The sequence below is a fragment of the Canis lupus genome, chromosome 15, assembly GCF_011100685.1.
Source record: "Canis lupus familiaris isolate Mischka breed German Shepherd chromosome 15, alternate assembly UU_Cfam_GSD_1.0, whole genome shotgun sequence".
Classification (NCBI taxonomy): domain Eukaryota; kingdom Metazoa; phylum Chordata; class Mammalia; order Carnivora; family Canidae; genus Canis; species Canis lupus.
Genome location: NC_049236.1, coordinates 55453608 through 55481328, shown reverse-complemented (window position 1 = coordinate 55481328; position 27721 = coordinate 55453608). Strand labels below are relative to the sequence as shown.

At 35.1% G+C, this 27721-nt stretch overlaps 1 pseudogene; it reads left to right on the top strand.

Moving 5' to 3' along the window:
- LOC100685384 lies at window positions 1–27721 on the top strand (annotated as a pseudogene).

Here is a 27721-nt window from a genome sequence, read left to right as displayed (position 1 = left end):
ATGATCTGCAAGACCCTTGCCAGCGCTGAGAGCCTGTGGTTCTGGGAACGTGCAATCAGGGACAGGTGGAGACTGACAAGTAAGAAATGGAAAAGGGGAAACTGTTCCTACTTTATCTTTCTTAGAGAGTAGCTGTGAGGATAAAAATAATAACAAAAATATTGTCCCTTTCTACCTTCAGGTGTTTTCCATCTGGGATTAGATTTTAATTCATTTGGGCTAGCCAGGTGTTCACTTACTATCCCATTGTCTTTCCCGGGCCTCACATCCCTCCATATGTTGTTTACTTCACCTTTCTGATTTGAAAAATGTTTAACATTCGCTTAAAAGAACTGAAGCAAACACAAGTTTTGATATTTTCCTTCTGTCGGTCATCAATTAACATTTACTTTTTTCCCAAATCTGTGAAATCTGTCCTTGAATTTTTCTATCTCCACATTGTTTTTAAAGTCTTTTAAAACATTTTATTACATTTCTAAAAAGAGAGAGAGAGAGTCTTTGTTTTATTCCGGAGATAACATATCTGAACCAGGGATAAGAGTCAATAATATTTTGTTAGAGAGATATTTACTGCCTATTTTTAAAATATGCCCAGTTGTGCCTTATCATCAAATGCACGTAGCTACAAATGGGGCTGGCATTGTATTAATGCAATGAAAAAATGACCAATGCGTTAAGTAAAACAAATGGAAATAGAATTATCTCAAATGCCTGAATCACTTCAAATTTTGAAAACTCAACTATTATAAAATTCTCTTCTAAATTAATGTATTTTGTACAACATAATAGATTGCCTACAGGGGTCTGGAAAATATTGTTAGACTTATTTTATTATATAGCTGCTTAAGGTTGAGATTTTGTGTTGCAGGAAGTATTTTAGGATAAATATAGACCTAAGGGATTGGAATTTTTTCTTAACTGGATTATAGAGGCCATACTTGTAAGGAGTTATTTTTTCTCAGGATATTGTTTCTTATAAGTATGTGTATGTGAAATTCAGGCTAAATGTTGAGTTTAGTCCTCCCATAGCCTGCTTGCTTTTTGACACATAGGAAAGACCCTCCCTGATACTGCTTAGCACAGCAGCAAATGGTATTAAGCAGGGTCTTTCCCATGTTTCAGAAGGAGCAGCCTAGAGCACACTAGACTACGGTCAGGTTCCTATAGCTGCATACACCACCCCTTCATTCATTCCTAGCAGTTGACTTGGGCTTTTATTCAACATAAATTTTCCTGTACTCCCTGTTAGAAAACCTTAACATGAACCCTAACAACTTCTATGTGTGTATGTGGTAAAGCATCCCTTCCACATGTAGCACCCCCTACCACCGCCACTAACCTGTGCTTCATAATATCCCTTCCTACCTCTCACTAATGACCTCTCCTCTCCCTAAGTTTTCCTTTTCTACCTCTTATTTGGATTTTTTCTGAGATATTTAAACATGATTTTCTCATATCTTCAAAAATCCTTTCATTTCAGCTACTTCTTAGTTCTCTCCTAATATCCCCAATACCCCAATTTGGTGTGTAGTTTTTGTTTTTTCTATTTCCCACTTCCTCCTCAGTCCACTTCATTATGACTTTTAATAGCACTAGTCCCTTCTAAGTGGTTAAATGCACTGGAAATTTTTCCAGAACTCATTTTATTTGATCTCTCAGTGGTGTGGGACCTTGTTGGTAGCTCATTCCTTATTGAAACTCTCTTCCCTTTTCCCAAAGCTATATCCCCTGATTTTCTTCTGTCTAACTGGCTGTTTTGTCTCCTTTGATGGTGAATGCTCTTCTCGTACTCAGGTCATGAAATTTCTCAAAGCTGTGTTCTGCACTCTCTATACTTTTCTTCCTCTGTACTCTCCCTAACTCAGACTTCAGTCACATGTGCAGCATTTCCACGTTGTTTCTCTATTGCCTTTTCCCCCCTCTCACCCCCATAGGTAACTCCTACTTGCCCTTTAGCTCTGACGTCAAAATATCTTCTTCACTGTGCTTTCAGAGATTCATATTTTTTTGTGCTTTTGTGTTTTTTTACTCTTCATTTTGTGTGGCAGTTAATCTCAGCTTGTACCTACACATTGATTAATATGACACTGGAGTAATTTCCTCATCCCATTAGATTGTTAAGCCCATGAAAGTTGAAAATATATTAACTTTTGCTTATAACTGAATCTTTTGTTTCTAGGTACTCAAGAAAAGTTTTTATATTGATTGAATGATTCTTGTCATCCTTAAGCTATACCCAAATTGCAAGTTTCTCCATACCTCTGCAGGGCCCCCAATTATATTTTTAAGCTTTCTTACCCTCATCCTCCCAGCACTAACTCCTCACTCCTTGTCAATACTTCTCATTAGCTTACATTTCTAATAAACATCCCTATACTCTTTACCCCTTCAAAAAATGTCTTCTACCTATTTGTCTTATGGCTACTTCTCATGCATCTAGGGGCTGGAATCTGCTATGGATAATTTTAATGGAATGAAGATAGTCAGGTCTAAAACATTGATTTTGTAGGCCTCATAAGATTATCTGCCCTTTTGGTTAAAGATAACCAGCTACATCACCTTCCAGTCTTTCCTCCCTTTGTTGTCATCTGTTGCCATTCTGGTCATTCCCCAACATTTTCCAAAAACTCTGAGTTCCAATAATTTATACATTCATGTGAAATAACTGATGAGTTCTTCTTGTGCTTGGGTTGAACTATTAAACAATACATAGAAGGTCCAGCTGTTAAATGGCAATGAAGTGTGGGAGAGAGAACACATAGTCAACAGACAAGAAAATTGATTAATGGGTTATTTTCAGTTAGTCAAGAAACTAAGAAGGAAAATAATGCAAAGTGGTTCAAAAAAGACTGAGGGAGCCAAGTAATTTAGATTATTTGGATGGTCTAGGAAAGCCTGTGAAGAGGTGCAAGGAAACCTAATACCCTTGAGGCTAACAACTTCCATAGTTGCACTATGGAAGTGGTAAACTTTAAAAGTGTGAGCCCTGGTGTTTGAGGTGTAGAGATAGGGTACCCCTCTGAGCATAGGGCTTCTGTTGTTAACAATTTTGCCATGTATTTCCTATTTGTCTTCTTTCTTGCTCCATAACCAGTATACACACAGAGATATGCAAACTAGATGATTTCACCCTTCCTTCTGTTTTTGCCTCTTTGAAATGATCTAATCCACAGGGGAAGGAGAAGAACCAGAGGAAAGCTCAGATATGGTTCAGTCTAAGCCCACTGGTTCACACAGACAGTGATCTGAGTGGAACAATGTGGAATGCTACAAATCCTTCCCTATCTATTCCTATTCCACAGTGCTTGCCCTTTTTTCTGCTTCCAGCACCCCATCTTTGCCCCATACACAAGAGGAATATCTCCACCTTCTGGCTCCTCAAGAAAGTTTCTTATAAGCTCATCATGCATGTGTGCATGCACACACACATGCATGTGTTAGGGATGTGACTGAGAGTTTTATGATTCATTACTTCCCTTTTGTTTCTCTGACATCTCTACCACCACCTTGTAGTTCACTCCGTACTTAAAAAAAAAAAAAAAAAAAAAAAAAAGTAAGACTACCAGTTATCTAATTGCACATGAAAAACACAAAGCAAAACAAAACAAAACAACAAAAAGAAACTTTTCTTGGTCCTAATTTTTACTTGACCTCAATCTCTGTAAGATTTGAGTCTGTTAACCACCCTACCACTTCTTAGAACTCCCCTTCTTAAAGATTCCACTACACCATTCTCCTATGATCAGTGATCCATCCTATGTGTTTCTAGATAAAACTCAGTGTCTTTGGTTGAGGGGAGGAAGAGGGAGGGAGGCAGGAGGAGGGGCAGGAGCTCCGCAGACATCCCTGAAATCCTGCTGCAAGAGCAAACAGGGCTGAGACTCCGAGAGGGTGGTCTTGGAGCAAATATGAACACACAATTTTTGAGATTACTAGAGAAACTTTTTTTTAAACCATCATGATGTAACCCAGATACAAGATACCTTTAGCAACAGTTTGGGGAAATAATTATTTATTTTAAAGATCTCAGAAGCTTTGTGTTAATGGACCACGCGACCCTCAATTTTCATTAACATTAAACGTTTACCAGTCTCAAGACACGCATAATGACGTATAATTTAGGTTTACAATGTTTTAATCATTCTTCTTCCATATGCATTTTTAGATCCTATAACATCAATTTAGATGGAAGCAAAACAATAAAAACTGAAAAACTGAAAAAAAAAAGCCTCAGTGTCTTAAATATAGCACATGCACCCCTTTTATTCCTCTCCACCATGGCAGACACATTCACCACCATACTGGTACCCATCCTGTTACTCAACCCTGCTTGAGTCATTAGTCACCAATATGTGCCTTGTGTCAGTCTCTTTCTTGATTATCTTGTTTATCACATGCTGTTCTGCTTGGATTATCCCTCTTCTCCACCCTTCTCTCTCCCATCTCCTCAGCAAACTCTTTTCCGGGGTGGGGGGGGGGACAAAAAATAGCATTGGTACTGCCTGCATCATCTAGCATGCCAGAACTCTTTCCTCTGTTCCCATATTTTGACTTCATCATTTTTTCCATGTTGCTCTAGTGTTCATAGTTTACATCTTGTCTTATGACTCTATAACTAAACTGTGAGCTCCTGCATGGCTCCTGCATGGCTTTACTATAACAAACAATAAGCATTTGTTATAGTAAAATTTGAAGAACAATAAATATTTGCCATGGGCAAGATTCTTGTAAAAATAACCAATTAGTATATTGATAAAGTAATTTTCATAGAAAAAATGCAGTTTCTTTTTGTTGCTGTTAAACTTCCACTTTGCAGGCAATAATATTGCCAACTTGCAAATAGGTTAGAGCCAAAATTTTTGGATTTTTCAGAAGCATAGATAATGTTAGAACAAAAAAATTAGATATCATTGTAGGGCACTTGTTTATTTTTATGAAAAATCTTTGCTATACACATGGATTTTATATTGGTATATTAGAGATACTATTTAACCATGTTCCTTGGTTTACAGTGGACTAAAGTCTTGATAAACCCATTATAAATTGAAATATCATAAGTCAAAAGTACATTTAATATGCCTAATCTGCCAAACATCATGGCTTAGCCTAACCTACCTTAAATACGCTCAGAACACTTACATTAGCCCCAGTTAAGTTTTAGTTGGGCAAAGTCATCTATCACAAACCCTACTAAATAGGGTTAAAGTGTTGAATATCTTATGTAATTGATTAAATACTGTACCGAAGGTGAGAAACAATGGTTGTGTGGGTGCAGAATGGTTGTAAGTGTATGATCACGTGATTGACTGGGAGCTGCCATTGCCCAGCATCATAAGACAGTATTGTACTGCATATCACAAGCCTGGAAAATATCAAAATTCAAAATTCGAAGCACAGTTTCTACTGAAGGCATCTTGCTTTTTGCACCCTCGTAAAGTCAAAAAATTATAAGTAGAGCCACAGTAAGTCGGAAACTCTAGTTTCCATTAGCTGAATTTTGAACATATTTGTATCATAGAACAACAAAGAAGAATCTACTAAAAATAAATATACCTAACTTTCAGCTACCTCTTCCCCCTTTAAAAATCTCAAATGCAATTTAGAGGAAGATAAAGTGCTGATAATACCGCAAAGGAGGCCATTCATTCCTACACAATTAAACTATTTTTCTATTTTTCAAGTGCCTTTGTGTTTGAAAAATAAAGTTGTTTAAAAGAAAGTCTTTCCTGGAGGCAAATTAACCAGAACATTCCTTCTCTCTCTACCAAGGTGGATGATATACTACTACTAACGGGATTGCTAAGGAAGTTTAAAGTCCAAACAAACAAAAAGATCACTTACAATTACGTTAAACCCGTTCCCTCTATCTACTTGATGTAATATATTTTTTTGTTATTTTCTTAAGCTTTATGAGATATTCATGCTTGCCAGTATTATTCTAAGAGGCTCTGCATACATTTTTTTTTCAAATAAGAGGGAATTTCCCTTTCATTAATGCCAACAAGATCTATCTACTTTTTGTAATTAATCAGTCATATTTTCTAAGAGATATTTATTTTGATTAAAAGGTAAAAAAAAATAACCTGGAATAATTCCCTCTTCATCTGATAGGCACTCTTATCATGTCAGTGAACTTATTTTGAATCCATAAAACTACTCCCACTTCAGTTTCTATTAGTTTTCTGCATATTTGGCAATTAATACTTTATTTCCTACTGCTACCTACGGCTGCACTAATTTTCTTGCAGATGAGGTTTGTCAGTCTCGTTCTATATTTATCCCACTGGAGAGGGACTTATTGGTCTTTTGGTTGACAAGCTTCCTGATCCTCAGTGTGGTCCCAAGGTGGTTTACATGAAGACAGAAACAAAAGCAAACTCACTTTAAATCTGTATCCTGTTGCCAAGCAATGATTATTGCTAGAATTTTAAGGGTTCATTTTCAAATTTTTGCCCCAGATGGATATGAAATCTATGTTGTTATGCTGATTTTAAAGGACTGGGCATATTAACTGAATGATAATGTAGTTTTTGCATCAGAAATGAAGTCTCATAAATCCTATTTGTCTAATTTATCTGTGCAGCTTTTCTGCTCAGCTTCAGTTAATATCATTAAATTCTTATCTAATTATAATGCAAGCAATCTGACTGCCAGAACCAAGACTGTGTCAGCATTTTCTTTGCAAACTTCTAATCTCAAAGGCTTGGAATAAACCAACCCAAAAAATGATGTTGGCTGATACACCTCGGAATGCTAATTCTCATAGCCAAGTGAGTTGTGTGCTTCTCGTTTCAAGATAAGCTTATGTATGAGAAATACAATTATTTTAATGGCAAATATTTCTCATGAGAGGCTGTTTTCTTTTTTTATATCTGAAAGACATCATCAGTTATTGCTATAATCGTAATATACAACATTCCCCTTCTTGGTACTCTCTGTCTCATTCAGGACTCTCATTTTTTTTTTTTTTTTTAACTTTCATGTCTTTTGGATAGAAGTCCTTTGTAAATTTCCGGGGGCATTTCTAACTGCAATGTATGATAAAAGTACAAGTAAAATTGCAATAACCCAAAAGTGCAGGTTTGTTTTGTTAGTTGGTTTAATGCCATCCACGAAGATTTTGAACATATTGTGAGCTATATAAATTGTGCCATTTAAACATCACATGAAATATTTAAAATTCTCTGATGATTTTTGTTGAGATGTATCTAACAAAACAACGCACAAATCTTAACTGATCAGTACGGGAGTTTGACAATAGCATATACCCTATACCTACCACTTATAGCGAGATTAAGAACTTCTTTCTTTCCTTTTCAGAATGTTCCTTGATGTCCCTTACTAATTATTCCACAATGCTCCTTCAACTATTATCCAATTTCTGTCCCTTTAGAATAATTTGTTTTATAAGTTTTATGTAAATAAAATCATATTGCAAGTATTATTTTGTGTCTGCTTTTTTGTGTGTAGTAAGTCATTGTGCTTATCATTCTTTTTATTACCAATAATATCCTGTTGTACATATATAACCCTTCCCTTGGATGTCTGGCTCACAGAGCAGATACAAGGTTAACTTTATAGATATATATCATACCGTTGTCTAAAAACATTGAACCATTTTATACTCCCAACAATAATATATGAAAGTACCAGTTGCGGTACATTCTGATCAATTGTTGGTTTTGTCAGTCTTTTGGATTCTTGTTTTTCTACGTGGTCTGTAGTTGTATCTGATTGTGGTTACAATTTATATTTTTCTAGGAACTAATGACATTAAAAACCTTTTCATATATTTATTATCCATTCATAGCTTTTCATATATTTATTATCCATTCATAGATCTTCTCTTAAAAAGTGTTTATTCAAGTATTTTGCTTACTTTTTGTCAAGCTGTCATTTTTAAATTATTAATTTGTGCTTTTTATATGTTTTTGAAACAAGTGCTTTGTTAGACATATGTACTATAAATACTTTTACCAGGTTGTGGTTTGCATATTATTTTCTTACTGGTGTCATTTCATGAGCAGGGCAGAAATTTTTACATTTCAAAATTTGTTATCTATCAGTTTTTTTTCTCCTGGAATTTGTGTTTTGTTGTTGTCAGTCTCAGGACTCTATTTTCTTTTAGGTTGTGAAAATGATCTGTTTTCTTCTAGGATCTTTACAGTTTTATGCTTAGGTCCAAGATCTATTTTGGTTTAATTTTTGTGTATGGAATAAGGTGAGAATGAAAGTTCATCCTCCCTGCCCCCACCAATATCCAGTTGTTCTAAGAACATCCATGGAAAAGATTCCTTTACCTGATGAATGGACTTAAATCAATTGTCCGGGGTATATTTCTGGACTCCTTATTCCTTTACAATTCTACTTATCTGTCTTTTTACTAATAAAACCCTCTGTCTTTATTATTTGGGTTGTAATAAGTCTTAAAATCAGGTATTGCAAATTATTTAAATTTGATCTTTGTTTTTCTTGTCAAACTTGTTTCAGCTATTCAAATTGTTTTGGGTGTTCAATGCCCTTTTCTTTCCATAAAAATAATAATAATAATAAAAGTTTTAGAATAGGCACATCAATTCTGACAAAAAAAAATACTTGTTAGAGTTTTTGTTGAGATTGGTACTAATCTGTAGATCATTTGGGGAAGATTTGACAACAGCAATAGTTAATTCTACATGTCAACTTGGCTAGGCTATACTGCCCAGTTATTTGGTCAAACACTGGTCGAGATATTGTTGAGAAAGTATTTGTGGATGTGATTGGCATTTAAAACCAGTTACCTTCGAGGGATCCCTGGGTGGCTCAGTGGTTTAGTGCCGCCTTCCACCCAGGGCGTGATCCTGGAGTCCTGGGATCGAGTCCCACTCAGGATACCTGCATAGAGCCTGCTTCTCCCTCTGCCTGTGTCTCTGCCTCTCTCTCTCTCTGTCTCTCTGTGTCTCTCATGAATAAATAAATAAAATCTTAAAAAAAATAAAATCAGTTAACTTTGAAAGTAAGGCAGAGTACTCTCATCGGGCCTTATCCAATTTTTTTTGAGAGTCTAAAAGACAAAGTCTGAGATTTTCCAAAGAAGAAGGAATTTGCCTTGATATTGCAGCATAGAAATCTGCTTGACTTTCTAGACTGCTGGCTTGCCCCATGGATTCTAGACTTAACAGCCCTCACATTATGTGAGTCAGTTCCTCAAAATCTCTCCCTCAGACACACACATACATACACAGATATATATACACACATATACATGCATGTATATATATATTTGTGTGTGTATTTGTTATGTGTGTATATATATATGGTTGGTTCTGTTTCTCTGAAGAACCCTGAAAAAACTGTGTTTTGAATTTCATTTTGTTCATTTTATTTTATTTTTTTTAGAGAGAGAGAGAAGGGGGAGGGGCAGAGATAGAGGGAGAGAATCCCAAGAAGGCTCCACTACAGCACGGAGCCTGATGTGGGTTTCAATTTCATGACCCTGAGATCATGACCTGAGCCAAAATCAAGAATCAGACACTTAACCAACTGAACCACCCAGATGTCCCTTGAATTTTATTTTTCAGTTGTGGGTTAAACTAAAGAGAAACTCAAATGGTTTTATGTAATGATATTTTTTCTTTGGTCATACTATTTTCAATTAGTTCTAATAATTTGTAGATTTGTAGATTTGTACCCTATTTATTGTTTGCAAACTCTAAGAGTTTTACCCCCCAACAAAGTTTTGCTTTTCATTATTTTGCTTTATTTTACTCATTAGTTTTTCCATTTATGTTCATGAGTTATTTAGTTGATTGGTTGTTTGTTTTTAAACAATGCTTTTCTTTGATTTTAGGATTGGAATAATGAGTGCTAATAAAAGTACTTCTCTCTTCATCTATTTAAAGAGAATGGACACTATTTCTCCTTACGTATTTGTATAATTCACTGATATAGTCATTAGTGTCTGTATTGCTCTTTGTTGGAAAGCATTACAGTTTATATTGACAAATTATAATAAATGTGGATTTATTTCAATTTTTAAAATTTTGGGCAGTTTTTTAAAGCGATGTTTTTCAAGAAAATTGTCCATTTTATTTAAGTTGCTAATTTTATTACCATAAAATTGTATTATATTACCATATTGTTCAAAATATCTCTTTATTAACTTTTTAATGTCTGTCTCACTCTTACTATTGACTTGTCATGCTAAGAGCTTATCAGTATTTTTTTTATCTTTTCAAAGAACCAGATTTTGTCTTTGTTAGTTTTCTCTATTTTTGTCTATTTTCTATTTCATTCATTTCACATTTATTTTTATGATCTTATTTATTCTGCTTTATCTTCTTAAGACAGAACCTTAAGTCACTGATTTAACTATTTTAAAATACATTTTCTAATATGGACAATATAAAACTGTAAAAATAGCATTAGCTTATATTCTACAATATTATGCTGTTCCTTCATTATCATCTAGTTCAAAATATTTTCAAATTTTACTTGCAATTTTTTTCTTTTTTTAACCTTTGTATTTAAAGTGTGTTATTAATTTCCAATTTTGTGGGAATTTCTTTTAGATATCTTATTGCTATAGATTTCTGATTTAATTCTCTTATGGGCAGAAAACATTATCTGTGTGAGTTCAGTGCATTTTAATTTTATTGAGATCTATTTTATGCTATAATACCTGATTTATATTGGTAAATATTGTATGTAAACTTGAATAAAATTAATTTCTCAGATTTTCAGTTGTAATATTCCATAGATGTAAGTTAGGTCAACTTGGATAATACTATTCATTTTTTTTTTAACTTTACTGAATTTTTTTTTTCTGATTTTTCTACTAATTTCTGAGGGAGAAATTTCTGAGGGAGATAATATCCTATTATCATTGTGGGTTCTTTTGAATTTATCCCTAAAGTCTTCTCAATTTTTGCTTCGTGTAACTTGAAGCTCTTTTGGTTGGCATGCACATATTTAATTTTGTTATGTATTCTTAATGAATTCTTTTTTATCATTATGACTTGCCTCCCTTTATTTCTTTGTCTTGGAGTCTATTTTGAGTTTTATTAATACAACATTCATTTTCTTAAACTAAGAATTTGCATTTGTTTGTCTTTTCCCATACTTTATTTTCAGTGTGTATGTGCTCAATCCCAAGATCATGACCAGAGCTAAAGACAGACACACCTAACTGGTTGAATCTGTACCCCTATACATATCTTTTTAATTAAAAAAAAAATAGGATTCTTGCAAATTGCATATACTGGAATCTTGCTTTTTCTATAATCCAATTTGACAATCTTTTGCTTTTAAATGGGGTGTCAGTCCATTTATTTTTAATGTAGTTTTTGACATGGTTGAGTTTAAATATTCCATCATGACAAGTATTTTATACTTGTTATTTTTCTTATGTTTCTCAATTTCTGCTTTATTTCAGTAAATTTTTAGAAATTAAAAATATTCTATTTTATCTTCTGCATTAGAGTTTTTGACTATGACACTTTGTGTTAGTTTTTGTTGGTTTCTCTAGAGTACAATGTAAAAACCTTATTATATTTACCATTCAACCACCATCTTGTTTTTGTTGACATGTATTTTACTACAGCATATGCTAAAATCTCACAATAAATTGTTTTCATTTTTTCTAGAATGCTTAACAATCTCAACGATCTTTAATGATAAGTAAGGAAAAAATGCAGATATATGTCATATGCTATATATGTATATGTAACATTATATTTACATATATATTTATATGTATATATAAAACCTTTTACCCTTACTCTGATTATTATTGCGCATAATTTGGTTATATTTTGTTAATTTTCAACAGCCTTAATGGACTTTTAATACTTTAATTATTAAAATAATAAATACATATTTTATGCAAAAGGTTTTTTTTTTAAGATTTTTTGTATTTATTCATTAGAGACACACAGAGAGAGGCAGAGACATAGGCAGAGGGAGAAGCAGGCTCCATGCAGGGAGCTTCCATGCATACTCGATCACGGTACCCCCAAGATCATGCCCTTAGCGGAAGGCAGACGCTCAACCGCTGAGCCACCCAGGGATTCCCAAAAGCTTTTTAAAAAAGTGTTATTCAATAGCAATTTACTTATTGTACAAGATTAAAAATCATAGTATTCTTATTTATAAATAAATATATTTGCCAGTATTCCCATTTTTCTTTTTACTGTGTAATTATTTGTGACTCCGTGTGAGATTTTGCCATTCTTTGCTTGTGAGTCCATCGTTGTTGGTTTGGTTTTCCAATATGCATTCCAAACCCCTTCTATCTTCCAGACTCCTTTCCTACAGATACTAGGAAGCTTTTTTTTTTTCTTCAGATTTTGTTTATTTATTCATGAGAGACACAGAGAGAGAGGCAGAGACACAGGCAGAGGGAGAAGCAGGCTCCATGTGGGGAGCCCAACATGGGACTCGATCCTGTGACCCCAGGGTCATGCCCTAAATGAAGGCCAACGCTCAACGGCTGAGCCACCCAGGTGCTCCCAGATACTAGGAAGCTTAAAACTACATTTCTGAGGCCCTCTTGTAGCTAGAGTTCTTTCTGAGACTGATTCTACTACTCTGATGTATGCTCAATAGACTTGGATTTGGAACTGAGTCATATGAGGAAAGACATAGAATTTGGAGATCTATTTTGCTGCTGTGAAACACAGTGGAAATATCATCCTCCAGGAGGCGGCAGGTATACAGCCAACTTCCAAATTTAGCAGCATCTTCCTAATCCAGTGGCCTTTGGATCAGGGCAGGAGCGTGTAGATCTGAAGCCAATAGCTTCTTAATTCAATAGCTGTCACAAGTAGCTGCTTTCTTGGCAGGAGAGTTTGACATTGCAGGGTATCCCTGATAACTCATTTTAGAGTCAGTATCTGGAGTCCTTCTAAAGAATCTATAACTATTTACTATTTCCTTCATGTAACTAGAATGGACTCTCCTATTTAGCAAAATTCTGACCGTTACTTGCAACTGGGAATTTCTTCTATAAGCAACCAGTTAGGAGCTAAATAGTACTAACAAAATTATACTAAACCTAAATACTTTGGAGACATTTTAAAAATGCCATGAGGGGCCTAAAACTAAAAAAGAAAATAAGAAATTTTAAATTTGGTGGAAGTGTCATGAATTAGACACACATTACTTTGTATAGTAACAGATTTATATAGCATTCTGTATCATAGGTAGCAAAAACTAAGAAAAATTAGGGAAGTCAAAATGCTTTCATTTGTTTTCATTGATGAAACATCTTCCTTTAACTAAGCATATCAAATAGCTTCCTTTAACTGAGTTATCAAATTGTGATCCTGAGAGATTGAATAAAATATTTTAACTGCTAAGTTGATAAGGAATTTAAAAAAAAGAGAAAGGGAGGTATTAAATGATAAAGCACTCAAATGCAGTTAAAATTAGACAACTCTGAAGTTTGGACCTGATAAGTGATTCCCCTTGGGTGCTGACAGTCCCTTCATGCAGTATCACAGTAAACACCAGAAATGTGCATGGTTACTTTTTACTGATTATTTGCTTGGTAGGATCCAAATCACTAAGAGATATGTAGGTTGTTAGAAATTTGTGGAGGGCAGCCCGGGTGGCTCAGTGGTTTAGCGCTGCCTTCATCCTGGGGACCCAGGATGGAGTCCCACGTCAGGCTCCCTGCATGGAGCCTGCTTCTCCCTCTGCCTGTGTCTCTGCCTCTCTCTCTCTGTGTCTCTCATGAATAAATAAATAAATAAAATATTAAAAAAAAAGAAATTTGTGGAAACGTGGGAAGCCATTCCTCTTTCTGTGTTTTCTCTTGCTTTATATAAAACTCTTTATAAATTTGCATTGAACTATATATATTGGTATCTTTCTACCATTCATATTACTGTCTGTGTCAGTCCAGCAGGTTAATATATTTCTTATTTATTTATTTATTTATTTATTTATTTATTTATTATAGTCACAGAGAGAGAGAGAGAGAGAGGCAGAGACACAGGCAGAGGGAGAAGCAGGCTCCATGCACCGGGAGCCCAACGTGGGACTCGATCCGGGGTCTCTGGGATCGTGCCCTGGGCCAAAGGCAGGCGCTAAACCGCTGCGCCACCCAGGGATCCCCCGGTTAATATATTTCAAATGGGTAAACTATTAAAGTTATTTTCTAGTTATAAGCTAACAAATTTGGATTTCAGATTTCTCAAAGTTTATCAATTTTCTATATATTTCTTGTATTTTCTATACTATTAATTTCTATTGCACATCAGCATTCTTTTTGTTTTTTTCTGCTTCCTTCATTGAATAAATTTGTACTCAACTCAAATTGTGTTTCATTGGGGTCAGTAACATGAATATGCTAGTGTTCTATATTTCTTCAGTTATGTATTTCTTCAGTCATAATAAACATTGTATTATATATTAGAGACTACTTTCCCTTTATATTCAGTTATCTATCATCTATCTATCTATCATCTATCTATCTATCACCTATCTATCATCTATCTATCTAAAACTATATTCAGTTATATATATAACTTTATGTTCAGTTATATATATATAATTGTATGTATATGTGTGCATATATATACATATATGTATATTTATCTTTTATTCATAGGTCAACCTTAAAAGTTATTCCTGTATTCACATTGATTTTTATTACACTTCTTTAAAATTGTTTATAGATTTATTGCTCTTCTTTTAGGTTTTAGATAGGATTAAAGATGGATAACAATTTTTGACTTTGCCGGGAGAGCTGCACCAGCTATATCTGGACTTTAAATTATTTATGTCTTCCTCTATGCTGAATGACTTAGAGTGTTTTCCCCAAATTCATATATTGAAATGTACGGTTCAATGTAATGACATTAGGAAGCGGGGCCTTTGAGAGCTGGATAAGTCACAATAGTGGATAGCACCATTTATATTAGAGGACCTACAGAACTCCTTAGCCCCTTTTCCCATGTGGGGCTACAGTGGTAAGATGATCATCCAGGAAGTGAGTCTTCATCAGACACCAAACCTGTGGTTTCCATTAACTTAGACTTCTTAAACTCCAGAGTTAAATGTGTGAGAATTAAATGGCTGTTGTGTATAAGCTATTCAGATTGTGGCATTTTGTTACAGCAGCCTGAACAGATTGATACTAATCAACCTAAAGTCCTTGAGGGATATGGTAAAGACTGAGTCAGACTAATTCTTAAGACATACCTCTTTAGGTCTACTATAATTTATAAAAATTTTTATGTTGAGTAATGTTGGTGTTCATTTTAATGGTTATACATTATTCCATGTTGAATACTTAAGAAGAGATTTTCCTATCAATATTGGTGTTTAAATTTCTTACTTTTACAAACAAAGCTTCAATAAACTTTTTTGTACCTGTCTTACAGACAACACGAACAGGATTTTTTTCTCTAGGGTGTACACATTGAAGTAGAATTGCTAGGTTGTAAAGTAGGTGAATCTTCAGTGTTACTAGGTTGTGACAACTTCTCTTTGAAATCTTATACTGCTTTATATTTTCATATGCAATGTGTGTTCCCACTAGTACTTGGTATCAGAATTAAAACTTTGAAAGGCTTTTCTCAATCACACTTTTGTTTTCATTTGTATTTTTCCAATGCAATGGCTAATATTTTATATTTATTGGCCTAGTTTTTCTATAAAATATATACTCAAGTGTTTTGCCTTTTTTTTTTCAATTGTTCTTTCTTTCAGATTGATTTGAAGGAATTCCTTATATTCTGGATATTATTCTTTTGTTAGTTTTTTTTTTTTTTTTTTTTGCAAATATCTCCTCCAAATCTGTGGCTTAACATTATACTTTTTGTTTTAGATATCTTCTGTAATACAGATATTTTTATTGCAAAATAATGTAGTTTATAATTTGTAGATTATATGTTTTAATAAGGAAATAATTCTCTGTCCTAAATTCACATAGACATATTTTTTATTCCAAGTATTTTTTTAAAAATATTTTTATTTATTTATTCATGAGAGACACAGAGAGAGAGAGCCAGAGACACAGGCAGAGGGAGAAGCAGGGTCCATGCAGGGAGCCCAACGCGGGACTAAATTCCAGGGCTCCGGGATCACACCCTGAATCAAAGGCAGACGTTCAACCACTGAGCCCCCCAGGCCTCCCTATTCGAAGCATTTTAAAGTTTAGCTTTACAAACTTTAATCTACATGGAAATTACTATTTTCATATAAGGTAATGTAAAAATGATCTGGTTTCACCTGTTTTAAAAACAGATAACCATTTGGCCTTGACCATTTATTGCATAATACCTCCTTATCCACTGATAAAGTGCCACTTTTGCTATATATCAAGTGTGGATATTCTCTATATGTATAGATATTTCCCTTTTCAAGTTTTTAATAGTTTAATTTAGGATATATATATTTAATTTCGTAAATAAGATTGGCATGTAATTTTCTTTATAAAACTGTCTTTGTTTTGCTGTGATGGCCAGACATGGCCAGACATCCAGACATGATATTAGATCACAGAGATACGGACTAAATATTAGAAATGATAGAGAAGTGATCTGGAACATGGCTACTCCACAGCCCTGAACTGCTTGAACTTTTACATTAGAGAGCAGTAGAGTTCAATCTTACTTGAGCTCTATTTGGGGGATCCAATCATTTTTTTGTCTGAAAATCTAATCTCAAATGATCTTATATATATTCTGTATTTTCTTGAGCTGTCTTAACATTTTAAGTAAAACATATTCATTTTTAAAGCTTCCGATTCATTGTGATGAGGTTGTTCATAATAATCTCTTATGATCTGTAAAATGCTCTACAATTACATGATATTTTGCATATCGTATGTTATTTGCGAATCTGTCTTTTTTTCCTTAGTGAGTTTTATTTTGTTTTTGTTTTTCTAGGATTTTATTTATTTTAGGGGGGAGAGAGAAAGAGCAAGTGGGGAGAGGAGCAAAGGGAGGGTACAAGCAGAGCCTGACATAGGACCTGATCCCACCACCCTGAGATGGTGACCTAAGGTGAAATCAAGAGTCACATGCTTAACCTACTGAGCCACCCAGGTGCCTCTGGTATTCATCTTTTTTTTTTTTTTTTAAAGAATTCAATTTTATTCTTTCCTAAGATTTTATTTATTTATTCCTGAGAGAGAGAGAGAGAGAGAGAGAGGCAGAGACACAGGCAGAGGGAGAAGCAGACTCCACGCAGGGAGCCCAATGTGGGACTTGATCCAGGTCTCCAGGATCACGCCTGGGCTGAAGGCGGCGCTAAACTGCGGAGTCACCGGAGCTGCCCTGTATTCATCTTTTTAATAATCTTTATTGACCATTGTTATTGATTCTTTGTGACATAAGAGATCATTGCTAATTTCTCTTCTCAGGAATAGATTCTATAGCAGTAAGCTTTATTACTTTAGGTATAAAAACCACATAACCTAGAATTCTTTTAAGGATGCAAGTCATTACAAACTTGTTCTGTTTTTTTTGTGTAGCTGTTAGGCTTTAGTTTTCCACAGCTTTGGCTTGGGTAATTGATACATTTAAAATATATATGTATATATATAATTTCATATTTATTAATTGTAATTATAAACATTAGTCTCGTAAAAATCTTCTATGTTGTTGCAGTCCCATTCTTATTTCCAAATCTGTTTTTATTTTGTTTATATTTTCACTATGTGTCCTAGAGATTAGTCTGTTTCTCTGGTTTTGGAAGTTGTTCTAGCTTTTATTTACATAATGTATTATTTGTTGAATATATTTATTTGTTGAATACTACCTCACTGTTTTTTTTAATTTATAATCTTTTACTTCTATTTTGTTCTGTTTGTTACTATTATTGTTATTATTATATAATCCTTCCAAATATTCTTTGAATCATATTCCTAAGTGCTTGGGATATCAGAGGAATGTAAACCTTAGGGGAAGAAAGGGACTCCTTCTAATAGATTTTCCTGGGGAGCTAAGTTTTCATCATGTCCTTTATTTAGTAACTATTTAAATGGCTTTTTCAAAATGTTTGGGTCCTAGTTCTGTAAAAACTCTTCCCCTGTAGTTCTTTGATAAGATGAAAATCATGCAATTTTACTAAGAGATCTGCTTGGGGACAGACTGCAATAATATTCAAGTCCTGATGAATGCATTAGATGTATTGGCTCTCTGAACCCTTGAGAGATAATAATGAATAAGAATCTTGCAGTGGAACCCCAAGTCTTTATTTTAGCACATTTCCCCAGGTCATTTTGATACACAGCCAGTATATCTTTCCCACTGTCTCTAAACAGTAAAGTGTTTTGCTTGAAATAGGTAGAAATTTGTGTGGAATGAATGGACTTTAACTATTTCCCAATCATATGCAAAATGAAGCTGAAAAAAAGTTTTATCTTAAAATCTAAGGCATTAAATGAAGTGCTAAAGGATTCAGTTTTGCTTCATTGTGTTATCTGGTCACAAGTATCTGGTATCCCTTGTCTAGTCACAGAAGCAAAGATGGTTTCTGAACATGAGCTAATTGGCAAATATGATGCATTTTAAATGTACAAGGAGAAAACCTTTTTTAGTATATTTGATGGAGTTTAAACGTCTCAATTTTCAGGTTCCTTTATAAAAATGATTTTGGCTTTGTTAGCAGTGTGGTAGTGTCACTCTAGGAGTGTAAGATTTGAATGACATTTGTGAAAATCATGCATTTTCTGCCAAACTCTTCATAGTTCATGCTCATTTTCAGTGGTCAATTATCTCCACCTCAGAGTCCTACACAAGTGATGTACTTATTCCCAAGGGATAGGTGTCACTTCCATTTGATCATACTAATAAGATTCCGCATAGGGGCGAGCAGCTCTTATGCATGTTGGCAGAGCTGGTCCTGCTGATTAAATGTCCTTCAGAGGCACTCTATAAATTAAGGCACAGATCGGTGCTCCTGATCACCACAGCTCTTGTGCTCTCACACTAATTCTGTGATGTTGGGGAGCTCAGACATATTTCATATTTTTCTATTTCTTTATTTCCATGATGCAGAATTTGGAGAATATGAAAATGCATAAAACACACTTGAAATCATATTAACATTTTAAACTCCAAGCTTTTCTCTGTGAGATAGTGGGCATTTATCAGCTGTTTGATGAACTGCCATCTTTCGAACACCCTCCCAATGTCACATGATCAGTCCTTTGTTCTCAAGTTAGAAGCTAGAGCAGCATCTCTCAGTATTCCTATTGTCTACATGGTTCTGTTACTGAAAGTTAGAGTTTGGGGACCCAATCTGCAACCTTAAACCAACCTTCTTAGTTAACCTCCTTATATCCTTTAATAATGTACTAAATGTTACTTAGAATGGATTCTCAACTCTGCAACAAAGAACTCTGAACTTGTACTTTCTGTCACACTTGCTAACCACATTTTGATTTTCTTTTTGTCTTTCAAAAAATGCCATTTATCCCCAGCATGGGGCTCCTCATTTGATGTTCCTTCTGCCCCAAATACAGATATACTCAGAATTGGCACTTTTCATCTTTAGACTTCTGCTCTAACACCACCCATTCAAAGAAGCCATCCTGGCCATTCTTCACCTACCTAGTGGTCTCTACTATGTTCCTCATTTAGTTGGTTTATGTATGTTCATGTCTCCCTTAAAACACGAGGAGAGAATTCTAGTTTGTTTTGTTTACTGAAGTGTTGTCAGAATCTGAAATAAAGCCTGGCAAATAGTTAATATTCACTTTATATGAATGAATGGATGAATGAAAGAATATGCTTAACATATTGTTTAATTTTTTTTAAAGATTATTTATTTATTCATGAGCAAAAAAGAGGGAGAGAGAGACAGAGAGAGAAGCATGCTCCCCGTGGAGCAGGGAGTCTGGCGTGAGGCTAGATCCCAGGACCATGGGATCATGACTGAGGGGAAGGCAGACACTTAACCGACTGAGCCACCCAGGCATCCTGTATTGTTTTATTTTAAAGAGTTTTTTAAGGACAGTATTAAGAATCATAGGTTTGGGGATGCCTGGGTGGCTCAGTGGTTTGGCTCCACCTTCGGCCCTGGGCATGGTCCTGGAGACTTGGGATCCAGTCCCACATCAGGCTCCCTGCAGGGAGCCTGCTTCTTCCTCTGCCTGTGTCTCTGCCTCTCTTGGTGTCTCTCATGAATAAATAAATAAAATCTTAAAAATAAAAGTATAGGTTTATATTTTGGCCTAGTAGGAGAAAGAATTGAGAAATTCAAGGTAGAATTGAGCTAGAGGCGGAGAGGATATCAAGAAAAGTGAGACTTTTTCAAAGGGAAAATGGTGAAGCCAAAGATAAACCCAAAGTATAGTAATTTGAGATTATCACATGTACATGCCTAGCAGGCATGTACTCAGAACCTCATGAGAAACTGCAATGTATAAAAGAAAATCTGAGAAGGCTAAGATGTCCCTGCCATTTTAATGCTTGGAATACTTAAGGAAAAAGAAGGACAGTTTAGGGAGCCTGTATGGCTCAGTGGTTGAGCATCTGCCTTCAGCTCAGGGTGTGATCCCTTGTGCAGGGATTGAGTCCCACATTGACCTCCCTGCAGGGAGCCTGCTTCCCATCTGCCTGTGTCTCTGCCTCTCTCTCTCTCTCTCTCTCTCTGTGTCTCTCATGAATAAATAAATAAAATCTAAAAAAAAAAAGAGCAGTATATAGAAATGGAAAAGGGAAATACAGTAAAACGTGTGAAGCAGTCCTGCCATTGTTGAAAATAAGTTTCCCTAAGAGTTTACATTGCTCTGAATGAAAAGTCTGAAACCATGATTTGGGGATAGGTTCTCCATTATCAAAAATAATTGTTTAAGATTTGTGTTCTAAAATCCATTCCTATGAAATAGGGGATGAAGCACTAATAATTTTTGAGAGAAAATTAATCTCTAAACTTTAATATGTAATAGTGGAATACTAGTTAAATCCTAATACTGACAAACTTGCAAATTATACCTTGTTAATCATTTTTCTAATTAGTGGATAGACATCTTGAAGCACCGTGATCGTTTAGATTTTAATTGTCAAATAGTGTTATCTACAGTTACTCCTTATGTCCTAAACAAAATAAAAAGAACAATTATGTCAAGACAGCAACTATAGTTTTGATGATTGTAGATCATGGCTAATTGGGTAATGGGCATGATTCAGCTCCATTGCTTCTCTGGTCAAAACAATTATGACCATAATTTCCCCTATGCCATGAGCACATATATGTTTTTCTCTCCAAAAAAAATCTTGGTGTATAATGTAAATAAGTATATAAAGTTTCTCTCTCAAAAGGAATTACAGATTACACTTCAATTCACTTAAAAGATATTCAGAAATTATTACAACATGCCAATTAATACATACTTACTAATATCCATAATAACATTTACATAGTGTATTAATAACAATGAGCATTTATTGAGCTCATATTATGTATAGGGAGCTCTTACCAGGGCTTTACATAAATTAATATGTTTAATCCTCAGGGTTATCTTATTAGACAGGTTCTTTTTTATTCCCATGTTATATGTGAGAAATATAGCTTTTAGGAAGATCAAATGACTTAGTCAAGTTGGCACAATGAATGAATGGCAGGGTCAGGATTTTCACTCAGGGATCCTGTCACCAAGTCTGTGTCCTTAACCAGAGAATGATACCGCTGTGGTAGTGGGAAAAATAGGTGTTTTGAGTTAGCCCAGCTCAAATTTGGGCTCGAATATCAGTGCTGACTGTGACTTGAGAGCTATTCCTCAATCTCTCTCAAATTTAAAATCTTCATTTGCAATAAATAAGCAAAAATTAGTAAACAAATAAAAGTCACGAAGCCATAAAAATACCTCCTGCATATGTCTGGAACTAGCATAGTGTTTGAAGATAAGGTAGTGTGTAAAAGCACCTAGCACGCGGATCAGAATATGCTATGTCCTCAGGTGTCAGTAGTACTTTCCTTCCTGTGTTAGAAAATTGTCAAAATAAACCAGAAATCCTTTCTCTTGCTATCTTCTCCATTCTGCAATTTGAATGGGAGTGGGCTACTGTTGGGAGGCCTCCCCCAACTCCTGGCCCTGACACACACACTAAAACAGATGTGATTGTCAGGCTCGTGCATGCTGGAGACTGTTATTTCCTACTATTCCAGAAGCCTGAACAGTATCACTTCCAATATTGTGATTTGCCTCGGTCATTGTGTTTATTTCTTGGCTAATTTTTAAATGTAATATTTAAGAAGAAGAACCCCTCCTAACTGGTATATCTGCTTCTTTTATTTCAATTAATTAATTAATTAATTAATTAATTTTAGAGAGTAAGAGAGAGAGTGCACTCCAGTAAGCGTGGGGAGGGGAAGGGCAAGGTGGAGTGAGGGAGGAGAGAATTTCAATGAGACTCTAAGCTGAATGAGGGGGCTCAAGTTGGGATCAAGGTGAGGTTCAATCTCAGGACTCTGAGATCATGACCCTGAGATCATGACTTGAGTGGAAACCAAGAGGCAGAAGCTTAACTGACTGAGCTACTCAGGCAACTCTGCCCTCTATATATGCTCTTTAACATTAATGCTATTGGATATAATTATCTGTCTGAAAAACTAACAAATTGGGTCCTTTCCTTTATCTTTTTTTTTTTATTTGGGTACAATTTTCTTTTAATTTATTGATTTCAGGTTTCTGGATGATTGTGATAAATTTTCAAATATAAAAACAGACTTCTTATAGAACTATCATTTTATAATTTTCAGAAATGCACAAAAAGCTTTCATTTGGGGATTCCTTTAACAAATAAAATCATTTTAAAACCCCCAGTAGTGATGCTTTCTCTTTGATTCATGTTATTGGAAGTAATCTGTAGAACTGAAAATATTTCCCCAAATCAAAATTTATAATACTTCTGAAAATAAAAGACTGTGAAGCATTAGATTTAAGAACTTTATAGTCTCGGATTATCATTCTCTCCCTGTTGCTGATTACTATGGCTTACTTCCATTTTTAACATTCAATTGTGGATCATGTAATTAAAAATACCATTAATAGCTGACCACACCACATCACTGAAGAGATCAGAACTGAGTCTATTTAAATAAATCTCACATTAAAAATAGACTGGCCTATAGGGGTTCTAGTTTGAGATAAAGAGCAGGCTTTTTATATACAGGTGTGGCATCAGGGTCTCCTATATAGTGTGACATAAGGAGAGCCATGAGACACTTTTCTCTTATTAACCTTACATTCTTGCAATGTTTGTCTCAACTTTAGCACATTTCCTTAACCAACCAAGAGAGATATATTTGTAATAACAAATAAGTTGTGGATCTACAAATAACATTAGGTAAATAACATTAGGTAAGTTACCAGTCAATTATGGCATATGATGTTCTTTTGTTGAGAAAACAATATTTCTTACTATGTGGTTAATATCATATGCTCTAGTGAAAAAAAAAAGACAGAAGCAAATGGAAATTCAGAAGTGATTTTCTGACATTATGAGAGGAAGTCATAGAAGTGAAAGAACAATGAGAACACTGGAGTGTTAAAAAGATAATAGGGTAGCAAGCGTCAGCAGAATAATTGAAAAGGGGAATTAATTAAATATATATCTGTTTCTTCCTGGGCTATCGGTCTGTTTCATACATTTATTTTTTGTATCCTTTTACCAATATCACACTATGAGAATACTCTAGGGTAGAATAAGTCCTGAAATTAGGTGATACAAGTCCTCTAGTGAGTATTTGTATGGTCAATTGTCTGATGAAATGTTTTGCCCCCTTTTCCCGGCCTTTTGTCTTTTTACTATTGATTTGTATTAGTTGTATAGATTTTCTGGACAAAAATCCTTTGTTGGTTTTACAAATTGCAAATATTTTATTCTTACTCCTGGGCTTGCCTATTCATTGTTTTTTAATGACATCTTCAGATACAGAGAATATTTCTTTTGACAAAGTCCAATTTATCAATTCTGTTCTTTTCCAGTTAGTGCTTTATGTGTCTATCAAAGAAATCTTTGCTTCTCTGAATGGCTTGGAGATATTCTCTTATCACTTCTTTTAGATGATTTATAGTTTTAGCTTTTGCATTAAAGCCTACAATATATCTTGCATCAGATACTTACTGAAAAGAAATGAAAACATTTGCCAATATAATATCTTTGACAAGAATATGTACAGCAACCTTATCCATAATAACCCTATGACAGAAAGCAAATTGCTATGAAGAAGAAATAGATAAACAAATCCTATTGTACTCGTACAATGGAATACTACTGAGCAATAAAAAAGAACATGCTACTGATACACTCACAACTCTGATGAATCTCAGACATGTTATGCTGCACAAGAGGAACCAGACACCAAGGAATACATCTCTATGATTCTATGTGTAGGATGCCCAAGAACAAACAGAATAATTTTAAGGTCATAAAAATCAGAAAGCGGTTAACTTTGTTACCAAGGTGGTGATAAGGTAGGTTCTTATTGTCTAATAATGAGCAGAAATAACTTTATGGGATTACAGAACAGTTCTATATCTTGTTTTGGATGGTGGTTATATGGTGTATACAGCTGTCAAAATCTATCAAAATGAACACTTGAAATCTCTACATTTTATTGTATGTCCCTTATACATCAATAATAAAAAGAAATAGAAGGACATTAAAAGGAGTAATGGCATTTTATTAATGGCAGTTATAATGTGAACGGTCATTTCATAAATAGTATGCCCCTTGGAGTTGTACTGTCTGCGAACTATGGCTGTGTCCAGTGGCCATAGCAATCTACACACAGATACCAGGAGCAGCATTACTCTGACTTGATGTAATAATATACAAGCAGCCATTTAGCAACAGCCATTATTTTGTACTTGCTTACTTAGTTTTAAGCACTTTGCAGCTATTATTTCAATTAATTGATCATTAGAGGCCGCAGTAATTTTTATTATCAACTGACTATGCAGCTTTTCTTTGCCCCTTGCTAATGAGGTCAGTAACGTGAGTCTATGACTTTAAAATGGTGAAAATTCATCAAAAGCCAATGTGTATGAAGAGATGATAAAGAAGAAAAATATTCCTAAACTAGCAAAGTGTGACTGTCAGTTTGTTTTAATGCCCAGGACTAGCCCTAGGCAAATGTTTTAATAGGGAAGTTTATCTTCAGTGTCTCATGAACCCTTCCTCTAATAAAATCACATCACTTTAATAAAAAGCACATCCCTTTTACTGCTGCCCCCAAACACTCCATTTCACTTCATGGAGCTTACCTAGGGTTTCTGTATGTGTCCTGTACATATTTGCTATGTTTCTATGTGTGTCGCTCATACTGAATCACTCATTCCTCATAGTAAGCTTGCTTGGTAGGGACATTTATTTCTTCACTTACTTCACATAAGTACTTTTATTATAAAAGTATTATAAGGACATTTATTTCTTACTCACTTCACATAAGTTGGAACTGACACACAAATATTAAGTAACTTCCCAGAAACAACATGGTTCAAACATAAGAGATTCAGTATTGGAGTCAATGCAATTCGATGCCAGAGCTTTGCATCCTCTATCACCATACTTTGTGTCTCTCTCAAATGTCCCTTCATTGTTATACTATTTACCTCTAAAACATATGGGTTTACTCTCTCATTTCTTCAAAAGTGCACTCTGCCTTTCCTCACAGGCATACAAGGTGACACTCAGACACCAACAACTAATAGAGGAGATAATATTATTCATCAAGTCCCTTTAGTACAAATTATTCATAGGCAACCGTCTTCTCTAACTATCGATTCAACCAACATGTATTTACTAAACACTCTGTATGAGAAACTTGTTGACTCTGAGGGTTCAGATGCTAAGAAGGACTCTCTTGGAATATAGTCTCAAATTTCAGACATTTCAGGAGGGATGATATTCTAATGCTGGAGTTACTGCTCTCCTGGAAACAACTCAGTGTTGTCATCTTAAAAACTGATGCCACCAATCCTATCTTTCACTAATTAAAATTCTAAGCCCTGAAGACTACAAAAGAGAAACAGCTAGGGCTTAGAATAGGATCTGAAACATAAAGGTTAGAGTACTTTTTACAGGCTGTGGCCACCGCCACCATGACAGCCAAAACACTCGGGTAGAGATGGTGTGGCCCATTTAGACCTGAAAAGTATCTGAAAATTCCAGTGACAGTGACTCATCTCATGGTTGGACTGTCACCAATCATGAGGGTTCTGATCTAGAGATAGTGAATTCTGAACATGGTATAGCCAGTGACAGTTGTGGGCTCACTCTAGAATATATATCTTTAGAGCAAGAGAGGCTCTAAGTATTGCAGTCAGAGCAGGGAGAGCGTAGCCAAAATGGCACAGGGTAAATAGAAGAAACTGCTTATCCAGCGTTGATGGAAACGAAACCAGCAATTGAGAGAGAAGAAGTGTCTATTTTGGAAATGTCAGTGATGATTCTGATATTATTAACCTTAAGGCACCTAAGTTAGAAGAAATTAGAAATCAAGAAGCTATAGTTGTTGAAGGAGCATAGAGTTCAGAAGATTTCAACATGGGCTAGGGGTGCTGGGTGTCTCAGTCAGCTGAGCCACCAACTCTTGGTTTCGGTTCAGGTCATGACCTCAGGGTCCTGGGATTAAGCCCAAGTGGGACTCCCTGCTGAGTGTGAAGTCTGCTGGAGATTCTCTCCCTCTCCCCCCTCCCTCTGCTCTCTCTTTCTCTCTCAAATAAATAAATAAATAAATAAATAAATAAATAAATAAGATCTTAAAAAAAGAACAAAACAAAAAACAAGGGTTTTTCTTCCAGTAGCCAGTATACATTCTGTCAGCCAGAAACTGTATTTTCATCCCAGCCTAGTGATGATAAATCAAGTAGTGATGAAACAAGTCATCAGCCTAGTCCTGCCTTTAGATGATGCCATGCTAGGAAGAGGACGTTCTAGTTCAGAATCTGAGAAATGGCTATTCCCTGAATAAGAAATGGAACCCTCTAAGGAGTTGTGTGAATGCCAGTTCAGCAGTGGTCTCAATAAGTGTGTTATACTCGCCTTGGTTATTGCAACTGGCGTGGGGTTTGGACATTTCTATGGCACAATTCAGATTCAGAAGCATCAACAGTCAGAAAGATATGTGAAGATGAATCAAATGATAAGAAGGATTCTCTTTCCCTATGTCAACAGGAACAAGAATATTTTATAGATTATAAGTCATTGAAGGGAAGTCTTGTAAGATGTTGGGCCCTTATTGAAGAAGACATGTCCTTTGACACTCAGAAAAAGAATCTCGATACAGAGAAGCAGTATTAAACATATCTCTGGAAAGGGAAGAAAAAGCCTTATCTTCATTACAGGAAGAGTTAAGGAAACTAAGAGAACAGATTAGGATATTGGAAGATAAAGGGACAGGGACTGAATTACTTACAGAAAATCAGAAATTCAAGCAGCATCTGGAAGAAGAAAAGCTGAAGACACAGCTTCTTTAATCAAACGGAGACTCTGCAGAAGCAAAGATGCTAAGGGAGGAGCTAGAGAGAGAATGACTAATAACCATGGCTTTAAAAGTGGAGCTCCAGCAGCAGGGCTCTAGTGAGTCATACTGCAACCCAGACTCTCCCAATGTAGTGACTGAAAAAAAGAAAAAGGAAATAGAAATCTTACAGGAAAGACTCACTGAGCTGGAACAGAAGCTAAAGCTCAAACAGCAGCATTCCGATTTGTGGAAAAGTCTGTATAGTGAGGCAAAAGATCAAAATGTAAAACAAAAAAATGATGGAAAATAG